This window comes from Ambystoma mexicanum, chromosome 10, assembly GCF_040938575.1.
Source record: "Ambystoma mexicanum isolate Mex_15411 chromosome 10, UKY_AmexF1_1, whole genome shotgun sequence".
Lineage (NCBI taxonomy): Eukaryota > Metazoa > Chordata > Amphibia > Caudata > Ambystomatidae > Ambystoma > Ambystoma mexicanum.
In genome coordinates, this window is record NC_090932.1 from 705,665,188 (window position 1) to 705,687,420 (window position 22,233).

Below are 22,233 nucleotides of genomic sequence, written 5' to 3' on the forward strand. Positions count from 1 at the left end.
AGGCAGCCCAGGTGATTAGGCTGAGCAAATCGAGGATGGATAACGAGGGCACGGGGCTGTTACCTCCTGCTCCAGCTGTTGGAATGGGGGATTAGGGATGTTAGCACACTGGGTTGCCAAAGCAGTGATTTGGGGTGTTAAAATTAAAGCATTGTCCTTAATTCAATGGGATGCTGTGTGTCCCCATTAAACAAAGTAAAATACTTTACCAAGATGGCCACCATGGAAAGGGAAGAAGGGATCTGTATAGAGCCCCTCATCCCTTTCCATGGCACGGTGCAGTACCTGAGAAGAGGCAGCAGTGGAGGCGGGGAGTGCCGCTGCTGCAGAAATACAGTAAGTGGAGGGTGGGAAGGGGGGAACTGAAAAGAAACAGACGGAGGGTGGGGTGGGAGACGGAAGCGGGGGAGTGGGCCACCAGCCGGCAGGTAACACAGCCTGTCATCTACGGTTCAAGCCACGTTCCTAGCCACCTGATTGTCTGGCTCCCCCTGCCAGGGTCCTAATACTCCTTAGTTTCCTCTCTTACACTTCACTCGTTCCTCTGCAAATATTATGTATCTATTAAAGCAACCTGGCATTGTCTTGATATGTTTACATGGATTATTCCAATCCACATGTTTATATCTTTAAATCACTGAGAAAACCTGTTTTTCGTCCTCTTGCAGATACTTAATATACCCGTCACAACCGGGAGCACTTTAAAACATTTCATTTGCCAACATATTGTACCTGCTCTCTATTGCCTCAAGTTAAAAAATCATAATTTGCATTCTTGTGGCCCATCTAGCAATATTTCAAGATATTTTTTCCATGCCCTTTCTGTGGGGGGAAAGTCTCTTATAGAATTTGGCTCTTTCGTGCTGAGTTTAACATGTCTGCCCGTTTAATACAGGTGGAATTTCTAAGTAGCTCAGACGATTCTTAGCACTCCTTTTTTTCAAGGTTATACCTACAACCCTAATATGTACAAGACATTTTTAACCCTTGGTTACACTCTCCTTGATATCTATCACACACAAGGATGGCACCTTGATCATTTTCCGTTTGCTTAATAGGTAGAACATGGCTTTTTTTTACACATTTACAGCTCTGTTGGGGTTAAACAGCATCCGTTTAAATTGATAGAAAAGAAAAGGGAGTGATAAACAATGTCACATTCATGGAGTGAGAACATAACCAAATCTGATGCATTGCAGATGCAACATTAATCGTGTAGAAAATAGTAGCCTAACGAAGGCTAATTCCATAACATTTATAACGCAAACCTCGCCTTCATCATCTCCCTATTAAAAACTCCTCAAATCTATTCACAGGCCACACACACACACACACACACACACACACACACACACACACACACACACACACACACACGTTTTACCTACCTTGTGGGGACTATGTGTGGAAACCAGCCTTGTGGGGACTAACCTTTCCCAATGTTTTAAAAATATGCTAACAGCAAAAATATATTCAGAAAAAATTCCTAATATAGGATCCAGCTTCAAATCTGCAAAAATGCTAATTTTTAATCGCGTGTCCGGTACCATCTCTGTGGGGACCTGAACGCGTGTTACCATCCTTGTGAGGACTTAAATATTCTTATTTGGAATTTAATGTATCTCTATGCAAATAGCAACATGTTTGTTTCATAGGCATCTTTGTAACTTGCACAATTCTATTTATATATATGAGTACCTACCCACACCGTAGGTATACACAATAGATGGATTGTAATGGTGGTGTATTTTCAATAAGAACCTCACTAAAAATGTACTAAATTTGGCATGAGACTATATTATAAAACACTCCAAGTATGTCAGAAAGGAGAACTGGGGAACCAAAATATTAGGTGAATGGCTCAGGATCACACAATGTGGTCAGGTATAGAAGCAGAGATTTGAATACCGGTTTCATTATTTCACAGTCACCATCTTGTCCACCAAAACACATCTCTCTATGATTGGTGTGATGACAAATATGTTACAGTCCCCATTAAAATGGTGTTTGACATTGGTGATGTTGAAGTCCCAATAGAGATTGTCTGCCGTGATACTGATTTCAGGTCCTCACAGAGATGGTTTGTATGAATAATCGTATTAAAGACAGCATTCCTATGTTGTTTTATAATACTGTTGTTAAAGTCCACATAGAGTTGGTGTGTGATTAACATTATGATAAAGTACTAATACACATGGTGTTTGATGTTGGTGAAGTCCCAGCAGAGATTGTATTTTGTGATACTGATATCAAGGTCCCTGCAACGATGGTATGTGCTATTTATGGTAAAGTCCCCACAGAACTGGTGTGTGTTTATAATAACTTTAAAGTCCCCACAGAGATGGTGTGTGATTATCTTGATGCTAAAGTCCCCACAGAGATGGTGTGTGATTATCTTGATGTTAAAGTCCCCACAGAGATGGTGTGTGATTATCTTGATGCCAAAGTCCCCACAGAGATGGTGTGTGATTATCTTGATGTTAAAGTCCCCACAGAGATGGTGTGTGATTATCTTGATGCTAAAGTCCCCACAGAGATGGTGTGTGATTATCTTGATGTTAAAGTCCCCACACAGATGGTGTGTGATTATCTTGATGTTAAAGTCTCCATATATGTTGTGTTTGATGTTGGTGATGTTGAAGTACCAATAAATATTGTATGTCATGATACTTATCTCCAGGTCCTCACAGATGTGGTGTGTGATATTTACGTTAAAGACCCCACAGAGCTGGTGTGTGTTCATAATAACTTTAAAGTCCACAGAGTGATGGTATGTAATAATAATGATATTAAAGTCCTCACTGAGATGGTGTCTGATTATCTTGATGCTAAAGTCCCCACAGAGATTGTGTGTGATTATCTTGATGTTAATGTCCCCACAGAGATGGTGTGTGATTGTCATGATGTTAAAGACCCCAAAGAGAAGGTGTGTGATTATCCTGATGTTGAAGTACCCACAGAGATGGTGTGTGATTATCCTGATGTTGAAGTACCCACAGAGATGGTGTGTGATTATCCTGATGTTGAAGTACCCACAGAGATGGTGTGTGATTATCTTGATGTTAAAGTCTCCATACATGTGGTGTTTGATGTTGAAGTACCAATATATATTGTATGTCATGATACTGATGTCCAGGTCCTCACAGAGATAGTGTGTGAGGTTTATGTTAAAGTCCCCACAGAGGTGGTGTGTGATATTTATGTTAAATTCCTCACAGAGACAGTGTGGTATGTTCATGATGTTAAGGTTCCCATAGACATTGTGTGAAGTTGGGGATGTTAAAGTCCCAATAGAGATTGTGTGTCCTTATACTGATATTCAGGTCCCCACAGAGTTGGTGTGTGATAATAGAGATGTTAAAGTCTCTCTTGAAGGTAGTGTGTTAAAAATAGGGCATACAAGTCTCCATAGAATTGTGTGTGTTTGGAAAAGGGGTGATGATGACAATAATGATGCTCTTGGTTATGTTGCAGTCCCAACAGAGAGTGTGCTTGTTAATAAGGATGTTGAAATCCCCAAACTGATTCTTTGTGATGAAAATGGTGTTACAGTCCACATAGGGATTCTATGTGGTTATGATGATGTGAAGGACCCCACAGAGATGGTGTATCTGCCCTCACAGAGACAGTGTGATTGAAAATGGCAATGTTGATGTCCCCCAGATAACTTGAATGCGATAATAATTATGTTAAAATTCCCTCTGACATCCTGTGTGATATTGAAGCCCCTCCGAGATGATGTGTGATAGTAATGGTGGTCAGGTCCTCACATGAATAGTGCGTGATAATGGTAATGTCAAAATCATTGCAAACATGGTGTTTTAAGTTCTGATTTCTCTGCATTGATAGCTTGTGATTATCTTGATGTTAAACTTTCAACAGAGATTTTGTACGAGATGAGGAGTTTTGTGTCACAAGAGGTGTGGAGCATAATAACAGGAAAGAAGAGAACAATGTAGTATAAGTCAAGATTCAGTGATCCACTATCATCAAATGAGCAAATAGACCATCTCTACTACGGAAAGTAGACTACGTATTTTTAGTACTTGTTTGATGTTAGTTACATGTTCAAAATAGATATACTATGTCATATTAGTGATGTCAAATGTCTGTTAGGTAGCCAACGATTAAGCACAAAGAGATAGCACCAACACCTTGGGGTTCATTACGAGATTTGCGGTAAAAAACGGACAAAATCTCTGTTAGCGGCATCATGCAATGCGCTCACACCTCCTCTGCCTACCACTAAATAGCGGGCACAGTAATAGCGGGCACGGTAATAGCGGGCACGGTAATACCGGAACCCGGAAGTAACACCGTCGAGCCGGAACGGGAAAGGCAACGGCAGCCATCTTGAAAAACACAATCCATGGCAATCCTAGGGACACAGGACCTGGATCCATACACCAGCAACTACAACTCCATCCACTACACCAGCAATATGCCCAAGGCCCCTAAAAAAGGCGCAATGAGCCAGCGAAAGGTGCGATTTTCGGAGGAGGAGTTGAACATGCTGGCTGAGACCCTGGCTGAGAATGAGGACATTGTTTTTGTGGCAGACCTCAGGCGGCTTGCCCAGCTGAAAAAGAAGGAAATTTGGGAGGAAGTGGCCCAAAAGGTCAGTGCGGTGGGCACCACCCCACGCACTGTTAAGGAATTCAAAAAACACTGGGACGACCTGCGCCTCCGTGTGCGCAATATCCTTTCTGCCAACCGGAGCCAGGGCCTGGCAACAGGCATCGGACCCAACTCCCCAATAAAAATGACACGCTGGGATGAAACCTGCGCCAGCACCATAGGCATGGAGGCCATAGAGAGAGTGGGAGATATGGAGCGGGGAGCGCCGTCATCGGCAGATGGAGGTGAGTGTCCACACAAACCACTGTAATGCAAAGCATGGTGATGGGCCACCAATGTGACAGTGACATGAACCAATGCATGGCCCATCACACACACACACATGGACACATCCCTGCATACATGTTGTCCCCAGCACCATCACATCTACATGCATGTGGCAAGTCAAAGCCATACCTGAGACACACCCCACAAGCAGGAAAACAGCATGTGTCACACTGCACACATTCCACAACAGAAAGGCATGTCACACAGCATACACCACCTCAGACATGTGTGAACCGGATGTATGCCTGAATTATCCCCCCATATATCAAGCAACCTGTATGTCACAACTCCAAGTCAGAAATCCATCAAATGTGTAGAACTGCAACAATACCAATGTATGCATGATGCATGTAGAACCATCACTGATGCCGTCCCTCTCTCCATCCCCCACAGGCTCAGATTCTGACAGCGATGCACAGGACTCAGCAGCACAGGCTACGACACCATTGAAGAATGCCAGGGGCAGGGAAAACACCAACAGGCCTTCTACGTCGAAGGGCCCAGGCAAGGCACATCAGCCACTGAAGGCAAAGGCGCCACAGGACGCAAAGGCACTGGGGCGGCAAAGGGCCTCCACAACAGCAACAGTGCTGACAACAGGTGTATCCACTGCAGAGGAGCCAGTGGCAGATGGGGCCCTCTCTGCTGCCAACAGCTCGGTTGGGGAGGCAGCTGCCACCGCGCCCCTGAGTGACGACAAGGAACAGACACATGGCGAGGTGTGTGTCCTTGAGGATGACGTGTCATCTGAACTCCATGGCACACCCAGCCCCCGGCTATCACCCCAGCTCACCCAAATTATCACCCCCACTGGCACCACGCATGAGCAGTCTGGAGGAGAGTCAGGACCAGAGTGCTGGAGCCCCACAGAGGACAAACCTGAATTGGGACCCTTGCCAGATGCACCATCCACCTCCACAGGTGTCCGGGATGGGGAGTGGCGAATGGCACAGATGGAGAAGCAGCAGGAGGAGCTGATTGGGCTTGTCAGACAATACATGTCGGATGGTGCCCTGACAAGGCAGGTGGGCCGGGAGAACACTGCGGCAATGAAAGATGCCATAGAGTCCAGCACAACTCGCATCTGAGAGGAGCTGTCGGCAGTGAGACAGGTCCTTGGCAGAATTGCGGATGCCCTGGAGGCACAGTGTCCTGGCCCGAGAATGGAGCAAGCGGGCACAGGCTCGTCCTAAGCTCCACACAGACAAGCCCCCTGAGCAGGTCTGCGCGTACCTTGCAGCGCTCAGACATGCCGCCACCAGAGGCGGGAAGAGGACAGAAGTAGCAGGGGCATCCTGCACATGGCAACTGATGCATACCCGTGCTACATTCCATTGCACCCCATGTGTGGGGGAGTTGTGGGGGGAGGGGGAAAAGGGGGTGTGTGTGGGAGTTGTGGGGGGAGGGGAGAAGGGGGTGTGTGAGCGAGTTGTGGGGGGAGGGAGAGGGGGGTCTGTGAGGGAGATGTTGGGGGAGGGAGAGTGGGAAGGGGGGCATGTGAGGGAGTTGTTGGGGGAAGGGGGGGAATGGGGTGTGTGTGAGGTTGAGGGTCATAGCACTTTGTTCATTTCTCATGTTTAATACACCCGTTGTGTACCAAAAAATCACATGACTGGACATTGCTTATTCTGTATGTGTGTTTTATTGGTTTACAGTGCACAGTGTCCATGTATGCCCACACCCAGTGCCCTGAGTCCCACATCCATGGCACCTTCTGCATCCATGTGTCTTATAAGTTTTGGCCTATCACAGACTGGCACACAGAACATCCCTCCTGTGCATCACCACCTGGATGATGTGCAACCACATCTTCTTCATCATCTTCATCATCACCTGGTGGTTGCTGTTTAATGTCAAGGGACAGAGGCACGTTCCGTCGGATGCACATGTTGTGCAGCATGGCACATGCCATGATGATCTTGGCCACCTTCTCATGCCCGTACAGGAGTGCCCCACCAGACCTGCTGAGGCAGCGAAACCATGCCTTCCACAGGCCAAAGGTCTGCTCAATCACCACACGGATACGGGTATGGGCACAATTGTAGTCTGCTTCGTGCTTGTTCTGCGGGTTCCGGACAGGGGTGAGGAGCCACAGCTTCAAGGGATAGCCAGCATCACCTGCATGGGTTCAAAATGAGCTATGTGTAAGTCATTCCTGCAATGACACCTGTACTTATCACTTACATGCCTGCAGATATTTGTTGTTCACACGCACATGTCCCTGGATGAATGCAAACATTTTAACTTGACACAATGTTTGCTGTCCCATGGTCTACAGGTGTGGGTTGCATCATCCAGATGATGCAAGGTGTCCACTTCCTTGCTGGTGTTCATGCACCGTGGTTACCTACCGCAATAATTGCGATCATCTATGTGATGTGTATTGAATCGTGTGCATTGATCCTGGCACTGTTGCCACTAGTCCCATCATGATCTCCCATTCACTGCTTGACATTCCCATGGTGGCATGATGTGCTACTGTGGTGGTGGTCCAGTACAAATCTGTGAATTCCCTTGGTGTGAATTATTTCTGCACACTCATGGATGCATGTCCGGTGTTGTGTTGTTGTGCGGTCATTTTCATTGTGCATACTCACAGCATGTTGCTGCATTGTGTTGCAGAGGGTACGGTCTGATGGTTTGCAGTGTACGTGTTGAGGGATGTGGGCTGGTTGCAAGTCTGGCATTACTTCATTGTTGTGCAGCTTACGTCTTTCATATGCGTTTCAGGTGTCATGTTCAGTTAGGGATCTTTGGGGCACAGTGTATTGCAATATGGGCATTGTCCAGTCACCCCCCCCCCCAATCTCACCCAGGTGGAGTATGGATCCCCCCCATTACACTGCCATCTGCCTGTCATGCAACTTACCAAGCATGCAGGCACATCGTCCAGCATGTCGCTCTATGTAGCATGGTATCGCAGAGTTCTGCAGGACCATTGAATCATGGGTTGATCCGGGATATCGGGGACAGCAATGTGTGATGATCTTGCTGGAGTCACATACCATCTGCACATTGACAGAGTGGTATAGGTTACAGTTGCAGTAGGCCACCTCCATGGCATGTGGGACCATCAATTCCACATGGGTGCAGTTAAGGGCAACAATGCAATTTGGTATGCCTGCCAGTGCATGGAAGCCAATTTTGGTGTTGGAGATCTCCTGGGCAGTCCGTGGTAGGGATATGTGGTCGCTTGAGTGCTTCAGGAGGGCATCGAGTACTTGGTTCAGCGTGCGTGAAAATAATGGTTGGAATACGCCATGCATCTGCCCCACTGTGTGCTGGTAGGTGCCTGTGGCCAGGAAGTAGAGCACAGACACCACCTTCAGTAGAGGGGGGATGGCAGTGCGGATGTCAATCAGGCTGACAATGTCATCATGTACCAGGCGGTACAGGGTGTGGATCTGCACAGGAGTTAAGTTGAGGGGATTGGCTCTGATGCAAGGTATTGGTGGCTGCCTGCGTGGTAACACTGGCTGCACTGGTGGGACTTGCTGGGCCTGTCTCACCCTCCTTCTCCTCCTGCGTCTCCTCTGTTGTGCCTGTTGTAGTTGTTGCTCATGGCGTAGCTGTGCAAGCATGTCCTCCAGGCCCAGTATCGCAACAGCAAGTGGGATCATTTTGTTGTGGGAAGGGGTGTGGTGTGTGTGTGTGCTCCTTTTGTGCTGGTCCAGACTCCATTGCCTCCACCTGTGATGATTGTGTGCACCTGTGGCAGTTGGTAACACAGCAGATTGCTGTTAGCGGGTGATCTGCGATGCCGGTAATACCGGCATCGCAGTATCTGTAATTACCGCACTCGTGGCAGCGGTAGGAGCATGTATGCGTGATTTGTGATGTCCTCCTGTTAGCGCGATCCCGGTAATGCCGGGCCGAAGGGGCGCGTGACCGCGCAGATGCCGGTACGGGAGAGCACGGTATCAGCGGCGGTGCTAATACCGGGATGTGGACTCGGAATGGGCCGGAGCAGTATGCAGTGCTGGTATTCCCTTAACGACATCATTTTTAGATTACCTCCAAACTCGTAATGACCCCCCCTTGAGTCAAACTAAGTTTATTTACACAACCAAAATATAAGGTAAACAACAGCATATAAGTTAAGTCTCTTGAATCACAGTCTCAGGCTTAAGAGTTTCCCTGCACACTTCTTCACATACCACAGGGTCAATGCCAATGTTTATTCATCCGGCTTTAATGGGGTTCCCACATTCTGCCAGTAGGCAATGCTGTTCTCTGATCTTCTGTCTGTAATTGCTGCCCAACTAAACAGGTACATGTAGAGTGTTTCAGATGTGGTCAAGGAACACTGGGTTGGAGCACCTCTCGGATGGCAAGCCTTATTCTGCTGCCCCTCATCATTACTCCTCTGCTTGTTCTTTACCTCCTGATTACTGTGCAATTGTCTCATTCCTCCTTTCACGATGGGTGTAATCCCTTCAGACTGGGATTCACCCCTACCTCCTGTCTTGGGCCAAGATCTCCCACTCTGTCCTTCACTGGCTGTGTAACTAGGCTCTTTGTTAACTCCTCCAACCGTTCACTTCTGCCTCCTCCTAATCACTAACTTCTTCCTCCACCTCCTGTTGTACACCTCCAACCACTTCTTGCTCTTCATCTTCAACCGCTTACTTTTGCTCATCTTCAGTCACCTCATGCAGGACACCTCCAGCCAACTCCTGCTATTCACCTACCGCCAAACATGCTGTTCTTTCTCCTCCTATAGTGGCTCTCCCTCTTCCAATTTTTCCAAACACTCGCCAATGGGTAATTGGCTGAAGTCCTGTGATTGGGTGTTAAATGATTGACCTGAGTCAAATGGGAACCTGGGAGATTGGGTAAAGTTTGAATATTACAAAATGCCCATCTTCCAAACCCCTTCGCTTTGTGTGCCACACTGCAGACATCCTGGATGTGGCTGTTCTCCAGAGACCAGGTTTATGAGCAGTGAACAGGCAGATCAATGGCAAACAATGACTAAAAAATCATTGGAGCATGGCACTGGTTTCCTGTGAGGTTGTGGCAACTTTGTGTTGCAGGGAACTATGTGTGGAGCCCCTTTAGTGAACAAGCTTTCTAGACAGATGTCAATGAGAATTGCAACATTGTTATGTTTACATTATTGGTCTGTGAACCGAGTGCATAGTGTCAAGAACTTGTGGTCCTTCATGTATTATTTCCTGGCTCACTATGTCAGAGTCTACAAAAGTACTGTGGCGCTTGAGGCGAACGTCTAGGAACCCATTCCGTTCTGTATATTGCCACACACGAACACGAGAGAAGAAGTTCCTCTCTGGTAAAGGGATGCCATTGTACGTTATTAACGGCGTGAGGTACTTTCCTTGAATAGAAGGATGGTGGTCTCGAGCAGAAGGCTTGTGACCAAACAGTTCAGGCTGGAATGTCCCTTTGGTGTGGGACCAAGCCTGATATTGCATATGGTTGTTCCCCTTTTGTAATGGCTTGGCAGGTGAAGAACGATGTTCTGCAGGGTTGCCCAGAGCAATGCCAGACGTTAAGATTAACTCTAAACCTTCCATCACCCCTTTTGTTCTGCTATAGTTACCGTGAGTGGGACAGGTACACCCAGACATGGGTCTCGTGCCTTTTGGGCTTAGAGACCCACACAACTCCTCACAGATGTGACCCAACAAGGCTGAAACATGTTTGCAGATGCTTGTGGGCTCGTGCATAAGGGATGTGACCAAGCCGTTCAGGCTGGACTGTCCCCTTTGGGGTGGCACCAAGCCCAATTTTGCATATGGTCTTTCCCCTTCTCTAATTGCTTGGCAGGCGAAGAACGGTGGACTGGAGGGTTGCCCAGAGCAATGCCAGAGGTGAAGGTTAGTTCTATACCTTCCTGCCATCGCCCCTTTTATTTTGCCATGATGGGTGTGGGGCATGATTCATTACCGGAGCAAGTGTTTGCTTCATCTCAATCAGATCTTGCTGTTTAAAGTGTTATAGTTATGAGACATTTAAGTTGTTCACTTTATTCCAATGGTGTTGTTATGCTACATCTCACTCGACCTGTGGTATTAAGACACCATGGCCCATTGGCAATGGACTGTGGCCATGTTGCAGCAATTAGTGATTGGGACAAACGTTTATGCTCCTCTGGCTGTGTTCTAGCAGACATTTAGAAAGGGCTTCCTTGTGTCCCGCTTTTTTATTCTCACTAGATTTACTCATGGAATTTAACCACAAGTAAATATATCAAGATTATAATTGTGGTTTCCGATTGCCATGAGAATTTCCCACGACCTGGCTTCACAATAAAAATATAATTTTTTACAAGACTCCTCAAACTTTACATGTGCACACATCCTCTTTTATTGTTTACCCAGATCCATCCTGAAGGCAAAGTGCCCCCAGGCTATCTGCCAATATAATTTTAACAATGTTTAATTTTGTGATGCACATCCAATTCCTGTGAGAACCCTGCAGTTTTTGTGAAGTGGCAGTGAAAACGGTACATACAAAGCAACAAAAATGGAAGGAACTAAATATAATTTCAAAGTCCTCCCTATGTCATGACCTTATCTCCACCGTATGGTAACGGGACCCGAAAGACCATAAGACCATATTTGGCCCCCCTCGGATCCCTTGGAGTCAGTCCTGGCGCCGTTGGCATCGGACTCAAATACCAGGATGGGGTTTCAATGGCCAACGAACAAACATGGATGCCCCCATGAGGACCAATGGGGAACTGCAACTAGCAGTCTAGCATTCATGTCGGGGCCCGCCCCGAAGCTCCTGGGATACCTGCTGGGTATTTAAACCACGCCTGGGCGAGGCACGCGCTTCGCGTTATTCTGCTCTTGCAGCGTGACTTTCACCGGGTCCTGCTCAGCATCCTGGCCTGCACGGGCGAGAGAAGACAAGAACTGCTGTCATCCTTACCTGGTCAGCTGCAGCCTCCATCCAACCGAAGTCCTCCAGACTTCATCATCTTCCTCCAGCTACATTCCTGGAAAGAAGGGCGTGAAGGAGATATTGTTTAAGCTTACTTACCCAGCCCATCTGGAAGGCCATCGCCAACTGCACATCGTCCGTCGGCTTTGGGTTCCGGTTGGTCCATTCTTCCCGGATTCTCCCAAAACCTGCAAGAAACAAGAACACAGGTTAGCCAATTGCAAGGACGCTCTCAGCGCCGCTTTGCGCTTCCATCCTTACCTTCTCGAACTCTGCCTCCAGCATCCGCTCTCCGCCTGCAGCATCTGCAAGATAAGAGGAGAAGGTTATTTGGTGCACCATCCAATACATACATTATTCTTAATTTCAAGACTTACCTGAAAAGTGGAGTCGCAGCCGGTCCGGACTTCGGGCCCACGCGAGTTAAGAAACTCAGCGGAGTCACTGACAACGGGTCCCTGCCCTACGCGGCAGGGCGGAGAGCGCATCCTTACAGAAATCAAGGTGAGAGAAGCCCCAAGGGGAACAGCGGGGGGGAACACCGGGAGGTGGGTCACGAGAGAAGGAATAGTAGCTAAACCTACCCTTCTGTCTTCTAGAACTGATCCTCGGCAGCGTGAACCCCTGTGAAGGTGCAGAGTCCCAGAAAGCATCCAGGGCCTGTCGAGGGGCGTCCCTGTGGATACAAGGTGAGCGTTACACCCTAATTTCCAAACTCACCAATTAGACGGTTTCACCCTCCTCTCATCCACCCTGAAGGAATACATTCCTTTACTTCATTCCTAGTATAATTTTAAGCACATTTCTTTTTCTGTCTTTGCAGGAATTCTTGCGAAAACGTCTCACACTGAAGGGACAAATGTGTACATTTTAATTTCTGAAAAGTCTTACTTGCTTTAATGCACCACAGGAGATATACAAAGATTTTGGTGCCAGTAGCACCCCAATATCCACATAAAAAAAAACAAATACTGGATGGATTTGTACCAAACTACCACGAGGTACAACTGCATTGCTTCCTGCCCAATTTGTTTTGTATTTGAAGCAAATCCATGGAGCTCTTTGAGTTCTGAGACTGTTTAATGATGAACTATTGGAAAAGCAATACAAAAGATGAAAACCACCCCTTTCTTCAATGCCTTATAACTTTTAAACCGTTAGATGAATTTGCAAAAAACTTTCCATTTTAGGGGATGGTGGTAGAAAACATATTTGGAACATTTCATACAGATACATCAAAAGAGACAAGCGTTATTAGCAGTCTACGTCGATGGATCTTATGGTTCACCCTTATCTCAGGGTGACGAACGTTGCTGTATAAAATATATACAGTTATGGTGAACCCTAAGATCGATCCACTTTGCAAAAATAATATTGCTAATAACTTTTAACTCATATATAATCTTTGTGCAGAGAGAATTGTTTAAAAAGCATGCAAATTAAATATACTATTACTCGCACACTTTTGTATGTCTTCTTTCTCTTAGATGTCCATAACTATTTATATACACATATATAATGATGGGAGAATTGTGTGCATACCGTGATATTTCCTGCGGGTCCCATGTCCACCCTGAAACACAATAGAAGGTACTCATTGCTGGAATAAGATCAAACATTGTTTGTTGGTAATATTCAGGGATGTGAGTGACAGAAATAAACTCTTGTTGCCAGTGCAATACACTATCTCCTCGTTCCTTGTGCAACTAGCATCACATGGGGTAAAATGTATTAAAAATGTATCTCCAAAGATGGTTTGTGATGGTACTGATTGACATGCTGATTCAAATCTCTATATCTAGTTATTAGAATCAATCAATGGGATTCGTTTCTCACATTTATCCACAGATATTGGCAGATAATTAAATCCAAATTTAAAACACCTTTCACAACGTAGAAATAGTAACTACTCCTGTGACAGGTACTTCTTTAACATATTCTGACAGATGATAATGTCAGAGCATGGGAGTTTTGATCCCAAAGAAAGTGATCACATTTACTGTCCCTGGGCCTCATTACGACTCAGGCGGTAAGGGTTTTACGGCGGCCTAAACAGCGCCGACCCTTACCGCCTGAGTACGAGGTCCCTTAGCGCCATGGCGGACTTAACACCTGCTTTTAGCAGGTGTTAAAATCCATGGCGCTAAGGGACCATGGAGTTAATTACGCCACCGTAATTTACGGTGGCGTAATTAACGCCTTCCCCACTCCCATTATGCCCTATGGGGCAAAAATGGGAATGGGGAAGGGTAAATGGGGATTGGGGACTTACCGCCCCGCCAAGGTCGGAACGGGGCGGTAAGTCCGCCAACCACCATGGCGTAAACGTAGTTTACATATAAAACAAATAATGGTGCCAGAATCAGGAGAGCAACTGAAGGAAAAGGCAGAAGGTAATTACATTAAGTCATCAAATTTTTATTATAAATTAAAGTAAAAAATCATTTTATACATCTTTAATTAATTCATTTCTATAAAACATATCTTAAATCACATGCATTCATACATTCATTCCACTGAAACAACTCTAAAAACAGTACATTTAAATTATTTTCAGGAAATGTGAGACAATTCATCGACATTCCCAAAAGTTAACAAGAACAGATTATTTCGTTCGGTCAACAAGAAATAATTGATGGTATCTAAGACAATCAATTTATATTTTTTCGGGTATAATTCCTATGCAAAAAAGGGAATATAAATACATTTCCCATGTTGCATGGTTCACTATTTTCTACCTGGAGTGAACCATGCAACATGGGAAATGTATTTATATTCCCTTTTTTGCATAGGAATTATACCCGAAAAAATATAAATTGATTGTCTTAGATACCATCAATTATTTCTTGTTGACCGAACGAAATAATCTGTTCTTGTTAACTTTTGGGAATGTCGATGAATTGTCTCACATTTCCTGAAAATAATTTAAATGTACTGTTTTTAGAGTTGTTTCAGTGGAATGAATGTATGAATGCATGTGATTTAAGATATGTTTTATAGAAATGAATTAATTAAAGATGTATAAAATGATTTTTTACTTTAATTTATAATAAAAATTTGATGACTTAATGTAATTACCTTCTGCCTTTTCCTTCAGTTGCTCTCCTGATTCTGGCACCATTATTTGTTTTATATATATTGTTTCACCTCCAGGTGCCAGGTGTAGGAGGCCCCCACCATTCCTTGTTGGTTTTGTAAACGTAGTTTACACCATGGTGGTAAAGTCACGGCCCAGGCGGTAACTTACCGCCTGGGTCGTAATGAGGCCCCCTATGTTTCAATAGTTTAATTTTGAAATAGCACCTCCATCCATGTTAATCCAGCATCTTAGTGCTGCCCAACAGATGGTATTATTTTACCCCAATCCCATCTGGCTCAATTTATCAACTGCAGAAATATGAAAGGTTAAATCTGATCAGATTTCAAAAACGAGTGCTTAATTCACTGAGCTTTATTCCCAGCTTACATATTAAATCAAAGTTTTTGAATATAACATGGAGGCTTCTCAGAAGTGTTTTAGCAGCAGAATGAGACTAGGATTTGGATTTACATATCAATGACCTTTGTTCTTTGAATACAGTTGCTCACGTATATCTATTACCCAATGTTCTTTGTGATGTGGTTTTTAGGAGCTTTCTCATAAACCCATTTTTTTGAAATGTGTCCATTCCCAAATGGACCTTTCTGGAAAAAAAGATGTCCTTTGTAATAAACAGACCATTGTCTTATTTCGATCGCTTAATTTAGTAAATTTAGAAGAGTGTTGCTTATACGAAGCTCCACATGCAGAGAATGTCATGGGAAGACTGCCAACAACTGGAATGAGTGCCCAAAGGCTCTCTTCCAACTATGCTTTGCACTTTAACAAGCAGCTCACTGGGAGATCTCAAAGATTGCATCGGAGAGTACCATGAAGCCTTCTCCTTTAAGAAGATGGTACCAGTACATGCAGATTTTTAACCGGTAAGGTCATTGCTTTATACATTACTCTAGCCATGAAGCCAGTGTAACATTCTGAGAACTTGGGTTATGTCAGCTTGTTTAGATGTGTCTAGCACTATATGTGCTGCAGTATTAAGGATAACTTGTAATCTGTGTAAGTTATTTTCATTGAACTCAAATAACAGGCTATTTACAGTAGCCTAATTCTGCACCATGTATGTGTGCTATAGCTTCACATTTCTGTTCTGAAAGCAGGTGCCGTATAGCATTACATGGTATAATGATAATTTTACCAATAAATGCACCTCCAGCTAATCCAGAATAGGGCTGCAAGACTTTTCCTTGGCCTCAAGCCCAGGGACTGTATCTTTCCAGACCTAAAATCTCTCCACTGGCTCCCGGTGGTTGCAAGGATCGAATTGAAGACCCCCTGCATCATCCACAATGCCTTCTGTGGCCTGGGACCACGCCATCACCAACTTTCACTCCCTAAATACTCCTCTGCTAGAGCATGCTTCTCCAAGCAGAGAGTGGGCGGCAGGTCTCTCTTCTCGGCTGGTGCCCCCCTTTGGAACAGCCTCCCTGCCCCGCTCAGACTTGAGCCGGACCTCCTTAAGTTCCTAAAACTGCTCAAAACTCTGCTTTTCTCTACCTCTTTCCCTTCACTGGCAATCACCCCACTGCCGCTGATACCAGTGGCCTGATCCTCATGAATCTCACAGGATTCCAGGCCCTTCTTCCCAGTCGATATCAGCACCCCTCCCACCCCCCAACTGCACTGCCCCTGCAGGCACCTGCTTGGCGGCTCTGCAGTCCACCCTTGGGAGTCGCTTGCACTAGCACTTAGCCTGAGGTCTCCTCCTTGGATCCCCTTGGCCCTTCCCTGCTGGATCCTGCACCAGCACTTGTCCACTCATCTGCCCCTGCCACCTCCATCCCTATCTCCTGCACCTCCCCTCACTGCACTTGCATGTCCAAATGCCACAAAGCGTAGTAGGACGACGACTATATATTTACCGTTTTGCCATTGTTATTATTTCCCCTGTTCCCTTCCCATTTCACTTTGTGGCACTTTGAAACACAATTCTGTTCTATAGGCGCCTAAAACATGCTCAATGAATTCAAATAAATGGGGTAGTATACTGGCCACGTGCTATTTTGGGGCTCTATTAGTCACTTTGAGGTGAGTTTTGCTTTATGAAAATCAATCAATTTAAAAAAATGATTCCTTCACCCACCGTCTTTTACCGCCCACCACCTGCACCCATCAAACAGGCTTGTGCCTAATGCCTCCTTACTTTTTCTGAAAAGTTTTAACTGCAATGTTTAATGTAAACAAGATGTTTTCAGTTTCTTAACAAACATCTAGGGCCCGATTTATCAAAGAAACGTAACATGGGAAAGTCCCATTGAAAATGATTTTGTAAATCAGGCCGCTAATGTTGCAAAGTGTGCACACACTTCTCAGTATTTCAAGTGGATATCACGTGACATCATGAAAGATTATATGAAAAACGTTTTGTTTTAGCATTTCCAATGCATTTATGTTGTTAAATTAGACACAATATAATGTAGTTTTAAATACGAAACCATGAAAATATTTAATTGCACGAAAGAACTGTGAGCTTTACATGTACTTATATTTAAAGTACACATTGTACTCCTTCTTCACTTGCGTTAAACATCCTAAGTGCAAGGATTCCTTTCAAGTATTTCTCTCTCCGTGAATTCCTTGGGCTCAGAGGACTGGGGATCAGATTTCACCAGAGCCGCACCTCAAGGCCACAGCTATTGTTATGTAGAAGGTGCTCTGTGCTCGGAATTTCACACCTCCTTGGGCTGAGCTTGACCACTGATACGGAGGAGGGGGAAGGTAACAAGGTGCAGCACAGTGGGCTGAGTAAGCCGTAGTGGTTTAAACTAGTTTTCCGAAACACATTCTCTGTGAAAGCAAAATGCTACACCTTTCAACTGCATATTTACTTTGTTTAATTTTAAACACGTGCTATTCTCAGTCATACTTATGACATGATACATTTCGTCACAGCCTATTTAACATAAATTCTGTGTGTATTCTAGAGTTTACACAGTACTGCCTTATTAAAAAAAAAGAATAATAACGTGCTTTTTATCAGGCCAATCCTGCTTCTCATTGTTCAAAATGTTGTATAAATCATAAAGCCCCGGTCTGAAATGTTCAGGAAAAGTTGTGGAAATTTTGCATTTTAAAGCAAACATCAAAATATATGTAAGCATCCTTACTAATGAAAAGTTTTGTGTAGATGCTAAGCTCCAGTGGATTTTAGGAACATATATGCAAAATAGTGCGTTTTAAAGTACACTAGGCAACTTCATTTCTCATAATCAGACAGAGTTTAAATACAGTTTTACAGGAGTGTTTCATGTCCAGGTACATTTTGCGGAAACGTGTCAAATTGTGAATTCCCAAAGCCTATTAGAACAGTGGCAGTGCTCAAAATAGGATGTGCTTTAAACAAATATAGAGAGTTGTCATCCTTCGATTTACTTAACTATTCTTGGGAAAATCGAATGGGAACAGTGGAAAACAGATGCACATTTGGCAAGGATCCTCAACAACAATTGAACTGGATTTCTAAAGGTGGATATAAAAATGCTTGCAATTTGTGCACACCAAAATCAGAGCTGGTAACCATCAATGCCAGTTTCCCATTGACCCTCAGAATAAATGCCTATAGGTTTCAATCATTCCTTTGAATGATTAAATGTATAAGGCTTATGTTACCAGATTAATGTGTCCACTGTAAACACATCACATGCTCAAATGTCATGGCTGGTTATTATTTCTAAACATTTTATACCAGAATGTTTGAATGAAATGAAGTCACCAACTTATAATATTCTTTTGAGTGACTTTTTCTGCCATTGTCCAAGCGAAAGAATAAATCCTAAGTAGGACTGATCCACAGCAATTACATTGTGAGTTAGTGACAAGATCCAGACGCCAATGCATATTTCTCCAAGCTGATTGTACATAAGAAATGCCACAGCCGGTGAAAAAACCATACCACAACCTATCACCAATGCCAAAACATAAGCGCCTCCCTATCAGTAAGAGACAGCTCAGTCTGCTTACTGCCCTTCAGCATGTTACCAATTTTGCCAATAGTGCTAAAATACATATTTTTTTTCCTGAATGCATGCATTTTGCCCAGTGCCAACAACGCAACTGTAACACATTGGTTTTGCCCAACGCCCACATGTTAAACTAAGGAACCTATTTGCCAAACACACACATTTACTTGAAAATGCAGATTTGTGATTCATTTTTAAAATATGCAGTAAATATACACTGGTCCTCATTACAAGTATGGCAGTACGGTAACAACGGTGCCGGTAAGCTACTAGCACCATTGCTACCGTACCGCCATACTACGAGTTCTGCGAGCGGGTGACTTTCTGCTCGCTAGGGCTGACCTGGCGGGCAGACCGGCATCCGATTGCAGACCTACATAGTAACACCGGCACAGTTATTAACGGTGCCGGTGCTACCATCCTCCCCATCCCCATTGAGCCCTATGGGCAATGGGCAATTATCGGGGCTGGAATGCCCTGGTAATTGTCCATTGACAGGTGCCGGTAATTTCATGACTCCGGCGGTAGCCATGTCGGTTTTACCGGCACGGCTACCGCCAAAGTCGTAATATGGCCCACTGTTATTTTCACACACAGACACAATCTGTGGGAGTCGGCGGAGAATGGGGCTGAGTTCATGCGCAGAGCCCTTTTTATAGGGTCTCCGGCTAGGGCGCGTTTCCTTTGCATCGCTCGCCGATGAGGTCACCCACCCCCCTTCTGGGCGGTGACCTGCATGGCCCCCGCCCCCCTTGATTCTACTACACTGCCGTGCCCAATGAGAGCGTCGGCACTAAGGGGGGCCCCAGCCAAGGAGCCATTCTTTGAATGGCGCGGGAACCCGTTGTATCGCCAACACCCTCAGTGGGGGCACGACTCCATCGCTGCTCACACACACCCCAAATGTTTCCCCCTTCATTACCCGCTACCCCTGCCCTTGGAGCCCAACCCCCCCCACAGCCGCCCCAATGAAAGGCATGACCAGTTGTCTGAGTGGGAGAAAAATTGCCACAGCAAACTTTATTACATACATAAAGTCAGGAGTTAGCTTACAGGTGTTCCGTTTTATACTCAGGATTCTACGCTGAGAGCAATGCAACTTGTCCCCCCCGCCCCTTCAGGTCCTTGGGGGACCCGTCACAGGTGCCCCGTCCCTCCCTAACAGTCACTCTCTACCCTTTGGCCATTTCTTTCTTTTGCAATTTTTTCTTTTCATTTTCTTTCCCCATCTCTATTTAAGTGCAATTTTCTTTTCATGTCTTAATTTTGTTTCATTCTCCATTGCCCGCCTTCGGCTCCTTTATTTAAGGATGCGATTAGGTTCCCTTTTCCCCCCTCTTGTTTCCCTTAACCCCTGGATTCCCTCGTCCCCTTTTCCCCTAGTTGGCTCTCTATTCCTAGCCAAATTAATTCTCTCCCCCAAAAGATCTTCCCCTTAGCCCGTCATGCCAGGGATCCCCCCATTCCACCGAGAGTTGTCCCATCCCTTCCGGCCCCTCCCTCCCCTTTGTACCCTCCTGTCCTCAAGAGCCCCCTTATTTTATGGTTCATTTGTTAATTTGTTGAATGTTTTTGGTTTTTGCTAATGTGTTTTCATGTACTTTCATGGCCCTATGGCCGAATAAAGTTATTGAATGAATGAATGAAAAATATTTTCTCTTAGAATAGTCAGGAGTCCTCCTCACATAGGTTTTATGACCTGTACAGTCGCCCTGACAGTATGGATGAAAGGAGACAGGACATAGGAGTAACTTGTCATAGTAACTACTGTACACCTAGCCCATAGTCCCCTTCTCTCCATAGAACTCTCCCTGCTGCCCCCATAAATTAGCTAGCTTCGGCCATCTGAGCCAATCAATGTTAAAAGTGGGACTGATGGGTGGCATCAAAGAGGGGAGATTGTGGGGTGGGCTCATGTCCCTCCGCCTCACCCACACACCATTAAAATGTAAAGGGGCAAGCCCTCTTGCAGTGCAAAGGGCTTGCCCAGATCACATTTCTAGACAGGGGGCAAACAGTATTTGGGAAGACTTGGAGCAACATGTTAAATGGACACAACGGTGACAAGTGAAATACAATAGACACAGCTGTGGACAGTGGACCCTGAGACCATCGACCATTGCTATTGGCCCACTGGAAATGGCAAAATGGCAGTAGATCCTGAGATCCCTAGGGGGTTATGATCCTCGGCCAGTAGGCCAGAGCAAATGGCCATGGCCTGGCCAGTGGTCTTCCCTCTTTTAAAATCATTGATGGAACACGTACAGTGGGCCCGATCGGAACTGACTTCTGAGGTGATGGTTTTCTCTTTCCTCACAAGATACCCTACATGGTTATGCTCCATAACATAGATGGGTTGCCCAAGTACCTGTAGAAGGGTTTTGTGTTAACATACAAGTCACCAGTTTAAATGATAATAGGGCTGCCTCTATCTTTATTCTTTGATAATGATTGTGTACCAATAAGTTGACTAGTTAATACAATCTATTATTGTTTATTAACTTCTATATAACCAGCATATGTACCAAGAGCTGTAACAGAGTGCTAAAAAGAAGCAGTTAACCGAACCTTACATGTTTTAAAGATTACAACAATGTATTGAAAGACATGCAGGGCTGACAGAAGACGATCAAGGGACCATTTTGAAATGGTATTTTGGTCCTTTTGCTTTCCTTCATCAGACGACATTGTGTCACTGTTGTGGTTTTGTGAGTAAAAGGTGATGTAGCAGTTCCAGAAAGAAAAGCTTCAGTATGAGTTTGGGATTATCATTGGGCTTCATTATGAGTTTGGTGGTAATTCGGCAGTAAATCTGCCAAATTAGCGCCAAACTCATTTACCGTTATCACCACTTGGGCCTGTGGGTTTAGCACAGGATTACAAGTGGTGGAAGCACTGTGTTAATCCCCATTTTTAGAGTCCGTAGGACTCCATGGGGATTTTTGTGGAATTTCCGCAAGCAGTAATTCCGCCAACGTTTGGCCTTAATGGGGCATATTTACCTCCAGCCTGATGCTCGAGGAAAATCCTAGACTTCAAGGCCAAACTTGTAGTTCGGTGGTGTGGTAAAAAGGCGACCATTCCGTTGCTGACCAAAAAAGTGGAGGTTACTGAGTTACCACTAGTTATTTCCTCAAATCACCAGCCCATTGTGCTAATATCCACAGACAGCTTTGTTACTGGAGCTCAGTCCTAATGTATTCCCAGCACGTTTGTCAAGTGCAGGCATAACAACAATAACAATTACAGGTTTTTTATTGATGCCAGATTTCTCCCCTTTCTATGAGCTGATATAAATGGAGTATATAATTACCTAATTGAATGGTATGCACTATATTGACATTGGGATGATGCTGAGCC